The following is a 6,006-nucleotide window of genomic DNA, read 5'->3' on the forward strand; positions in this document are numbered from 1 at the left end:
AAAAGATGAAGAACACATTATAGGGGTTAAAGTAGCAGAGGATAGTCATCTAACAACCCTTTACGCAGGTGATATTATTCTTATTTGTGAGGACCCGGAGATCTCATTGAGACATATTAAAGGAATTCTGGCCGAGTACTCTAAGGTTTCTTTCTATAGATTAAATGAAACTAAATCACAGTTGCTGCCACTCAACATACCCTCTTTAATGGAAGTACAATTGAAATCTCTATACTCTTTAAAGTGGGTAAGCACTGGAATTTCTTATCTGGGAGTTACGATAGCCCCAGATATAAGAAATATAGTTAGGCAAAACCAGTCTGGGTTGGTGAACAGGGTCAAAGAGATACTTCAAAAACTATCAAGAGTTAACCTCTCTTGGGTCGCTAGGATAAACGCATATAAAATGTCTGTGCTACCCATTATATTATATACATTTCGGTGTATTCCGCTGAAGTTCACTTGTAAATTTGTGGACGAGCTACGCCATCTAATGCTGCATTTTATATGGGGTGGGGGAAGAGGTAAAGTACGCATCACAGATAGAATCATGACTCTTCCACTAAAGGAAGGGGGAATGGGACTCCCTGATCTGCACGCCTACTACTTGGCCACACGTGTAGAGACACTGAGGTTTTGGTGGGTAGAAGAAACATCAATGCCATGGGTTCAGTTGGAGGCAGATCTAGGTACCCCGACAAACAAGCTCGTAGGAGATCTTCTGAAAAAGTGGACACGATTTCATAAAATCGAAGGTAAGGCATTAGTCCGCATAAAACAATCAGATTTTAGGATCTCATGCTTTGAACAGATTATCCCAGATTGGAATTCAAGGTGTTGGCAGAAGAAAGGGCTTTATACCTTGAACGACCTAATAGACGACAGTGGACTCGTAAGCTTTGAAAAGATTAAGATAAAACATGCCTTAGACACCTGGGCCATCTTTTCATATATCCAGCTGAAAAATACTATAAGAAGGTTTGGCCTATTGGGGAAAATAGAGCACTTAGTTAATGCTCCCTCCCAAACCATTAGATACATGAGAGGAACAAGCAACAAGATGAAAGGTTTGTCCTTGATTTATAAAGATCTTATCTCTTCAAGAGAGAGAGAGGTAAATTAAAATATATGCAAGAGTGGGAAAAAGATCTTGAATCCAAATTTTTGATGGCTCAGTGGGAAAAGGCAATAAAATGGCCTTTGGAGCACTCATCCTGTATAAGTCAGGTGGAGGTTACTAAGAAAATACAGATAAGGCTTCAATTCCATCCAGCAAAGATAGCAAAATTTGATCGCCGGTTCACAAATCATTGTTGGAGAGGATGTGGTGAGGTGGGAGATTTGCTCCACATGTGGTGGAAGTGTGACAGAATCAAGTAATTCTGGGCAGAGGTCTTTGACCTGATACAGATAGCCACATCACAGTTGATAACTCCGAGCTCCGAAACTGCCTTGTTTAATATAAATCTGGAAATGGTGAATAGGGAGGCCAGATGGGTGATCTCCCGAATCTTAGATGCTGCCCGAAGCTTAATCTTATATGGTTGGAAATCCCCTAATATCCCCAAAATTATGGAAGTCAGAGATAAAGTGAATATATACCTGAGATATGAGTATGGAGTTGGGATCAAAAACGAAACTAAGAAGGAAACCTTCCACCAGAGATGGGACACATGCGTGACAGACCCAAGTCTATTTAGGGGATATGCTCTATGGTAGTCCATGGGATGGGCTGAGAGGAGGTTTTTGAGGGTTGTGAGAGGGAGTAATATCAACTCTTTTTTCTCTGTTTTATTTTTTATTTTATGTGTTTTTTTTATTATTTATTTACTTTCTCTCTCCTCCTTGTTCTCTTTTTCTTTACTTTTCTATTTTTTTTTATTATTTTTTTTTTTATTTGTTTCTTTTTTATTTTTGGTTGAGTCGTTTGGGTGTGAGGTGCGTCGACAAAGGGTGGGTCTCTGTGTGGATGCCTACCACAGATATGTTGATGTCCTTGAGTGTTACCTTTTTGGATTGTTTGTTTTTGTAAAAGAATAAAATTAAAAAAATTAAAAAAAAATAAGAGAAAAGTGAAAGCCTAAAAATTCATTCACTACTTCCCAACAGTCTCTGAAAAACAACTCAACGGGACACTGAAAGAGTAAAACATTTAATTAAATGAGTTGTTGTGAAAGAGCACCATGAGTATTTGAGTAAATTTTTCACAGCATTGGCCCACAGTTGCAGGGCTCTGAGGTCAAATAGTAAAACAACCCCCCAAAAAGTGACCCCAATTTGGAAACTGTATTTTACTAGAAATTAATGCGCAGTGGATTTTCCACTTATATGCCATTTTAGTGCACAATATGTTGTGCCACTGAAGGCAAATACCTCATAAAGTGTTAAGTGGGTTCTCCCTGGTATGGGAATGCCATATATGTGGATGTAAACTGCTGTTTGGGCACGTTGTAGTGTTCAGAAAGGAGGGAGCGCCATTTGGCCTTTGGAGCACAGATTTAGGTTGTGTTCACATCAACGTTGTCTTTCCGTTGAGGGGTTCCATCGGAGGTTTCCGTCGGGGGAACCCCTCAATGGAAAGGCAAACGGAAATCTTAGCTTTCTGTTTGTACCACCATTGATCTCAATAGTGACGGAAACTTTGCTAATGGTTTCCGTTTGTCACCGTTGTGACAGGGTTCTGTTGTTTTGACGGAATTAATAGCGCAGTTGACTGCATAATAAGGGCATGACCACACGTGGCGGATTTCCTCCGCAACTGTCCGCATCAATGCCGCACAGAATCTGCGTTGCAGATTCTGCTGCGGATCTGCACAAAATGTGCAGTAAATTGATGCGGACTAGCTGCTGCGGACTGCGGTAAAAGTACTTCCCTTCTCTCTATCAGTGCAGGATAGAGAGAAGGGACAGCACTTTCCCTTGTGAAAGTCAAAGAAATTCATACTTACCGCCCGTTGTCTTGGTGACGCGTCCCTCCTTCGGCATCCAGCCCGATCTCCCTGGATGACGCGGCAGTCCATGTGACCGCTGCAGCCTGTTATTAGCCTGTGATTGGCTGCAGCCGTCACTTAGACTGAAACGTCATCCTGGGAGGCCGGACTGGAGACAGAAGCAGGGAGTTCTCGGTAAGTATGAACTTCATTTTTTTTTTACAGATAGATGTATATTGGGATCGGTAGTCACTGTCCCGGGTGCAGAAACAGTTACTGCCGATCGCTTAACTCTTTCAGCACCCTGGACAGTGACTATTTACTGACGTCTCCTAGCAACGCTCCCGTCATTACGGGAGCCCCATTGACTTCCTCAGTCTGGCTGTAGACCTAGAAATACATAGGTCCAGCCAGAATGAAGAAATGTCAAGTTAAAAAAGCAAGACGGATCCGCAGCACACATAACATGTGCATGACAGCTACGGACTTCATTGCAGAAATTATAATCTCCATTGAAGTCAATGGAGAAATTCCGCCATGAGTCCGCCACTGCTCCGCAACAGACAGAGCATGCTGCGGACACCAAATTCCGCTCCGCAGCCTATGCTCCGCAGCGGAATTTTACGCCTCGTCTAAACGAACACTGCTAAATTAAAGTGTAAGTCAATGGACAAACGGCTCCGCTGCGGATTAACGCTGCGGAGTGTCCGCAGCGAATTTAAGTGAAATTCCGCCACGTAAATAAATAATAATCTATATATCGATATGTGGCCAGTGTCGCACTTATAAATCCTTTTTGGAATGCTCTGCACATTTTGTGTCGCCATTTTCTGAGAGCCAGAACTTTTAAAAAAAAAAATTCCAACAGATCTGTGTTAGGGAATATTTGTTGCAGGACAATCTGTAGTTTTCGTTGGTACCATTTTGGGGTGCATTCGATTTTCTTTTTCACTTTTTATTAAATTTTATTCAGGTTTTTTTTTTCTTACAGTGTGCTATAAAGTGGGCTATAAATTACAATTTTACTTTATTCTGCGAGTTGATATGGCAATACCATATATATATATATATATATATATATATATATATATATATATATATATATATATATTTATTTACGTTTTGCAGCGTTTGCACAATAAAATGACTTATTTTTTGTGTCACCATATTCTGAGAGCCATAACGTTTATATTTTTCAGTCAAAAAAGCTGAGTAAGGGCTTGTTTTGTTTCTTGTAAGGGCACGCTATTTTGGCATTGTTTTTGCGGTGTTCACCGTGCGGAAAAAATAACATTATAGTTTTACCAAATATGTGTAGTTTTTTTAATGGTTTCTTTTTTTTCCTATAATAAAAGACATATAGGAAAAAAGGCAGAATTTGTATTTTTAACTTATAACTTTTATTTTTACAACATTTTTATAACTTTTTTTTTTGTACTACTAGGGGACTTGTAGACCTGCAACACTGATCTCAGCTATAATACATCACACTACCTACCACACTGACAGAAAGCCTACCAGGACCTGCTGGAGGCGGATCCTCATAGGCTTTCATACATGGCAGTCCCGGAGGCCATTGTCAGGCCTCCGGTTGCCATGCCATCCATCAGCACCCCCCACAATCGCATCGTGGGGGTGACGATCTGCTACAAACCCTTCAAATGCCGCGATCACTATCAATTGCGACATCTAAGGGGTTAATTGCCAAAATCACTGGTGTTTCACTACTGGCCGGCAACAGGGGAGTTTCAGCTGTCGGGGAGAGCTGAGCTCCCAGTTCCCGTACACTGTTATGACAGTGCTCACCAGAAACGTCTCAATAACTTTACATCCTGGTGCGGGGAGTAACCCCGCCAGGACGTACAGCTGCATCCTCATGCAGGTAGCGGTTAAGTGTGGGAGGTGATAGCAAGCCTCAGAGAATTTGTTCACCTATAGGTTCATAGACAAAGCTAAAGAGGACATATATAAAAACAAGAACAGATGACAATAGCAGCACATTGGCCTACATTTGTTAGACAGCACAAACTTAGACTAGGCAGTCACGAAAAATGCTCCAAATTTATCACAGCGGTGCATGCTGCGTGATCACTTGCATGACCTGTTATACACTTTTGTCTCCCTTATGCCGCCTTTGATTTGGCTTATTTTGCGCCAGAATTTTGTGCCTTTTTTTGGGCACATGTTAAGTCATGACCCCTTTCCACTAAGCCACGCCCCTTTCACGCTAAGCCACATCACTTTATTAGACACTTTTAAAAAGCGTCTAGTGAAGTGCAAACATCAAAATTTCAACAATATTTGAAGTCCAGACCCATACACAGTAGTAAATCTGCCCTATTGTTGAAACAATTTGTCTATCTAAATGAGAAAATTGAAAGCTGTAGCCCAGGCCTTCCGAGTATACTGGATATAGTGGAACAGCCCTAGATTGCTCACAATGTGCTGCTGTCCTGGGTGGTATGTTTTTGTCCCAATAAAAATCTTCTGTCTGAACAGGAAGTTACACGTCAGAGGCTGCCGACATGTAACGTGTAGGCATTTCATATGAAATATTCTCTTGTATTAGTCTCCTTTGAGATGTTCCAAGCATCAATGACGTTAACTCCAGTTGGGGTTTGTCGAGCTAAAAATATCTCTGGCTCTTACATAAAACACAAAACAAAAAACATTTTTACCACACCTAGTATGATATTTACTCAGCCACTCTCTTGTTAATCTTGGTTACTGCACCAAAGCTAACACATAATAATATGTCTACAATGTTCCATCAGGTCTTTATGAGTAAAAGGTGATTACTTTGGTTCTCTCAACTCTGTTTTAGGAAATGTAGGATCCCTTGTATGGTTATTTTATATACAGCCTTCCATTTATCTTATATTATTTATACTGTAAAACAAGTCTGACGTGTTTGTCCTCTATTCTTCTCTTCATTACATCAGGAATGCATGAACTTAAATGGGACCATTATATCCCCAGGGGAGGCACCAACCCTTTTGTGACTAAATATTTTTAAAAGTTGAATGGGCTGGAGTGAGACAAACAACGTCTACCCATGTCTTACACCACTAATACT

This window comes from Rhinoderma darwinii, chromosome 2 (assembly GCF_050947455.1).
Source record: "Rhinoderma darwinii isolate aRhiDar2 chromosome 2, aRhiDar2.hap1, whole genome shotgun sequence".
Lineage (NCBI taxonomy): Eukaryota > Metazoa > Chordata > Amphibia > Anura > Rhinodermatidae > Rhinoderma > Rhinoderma darwinii.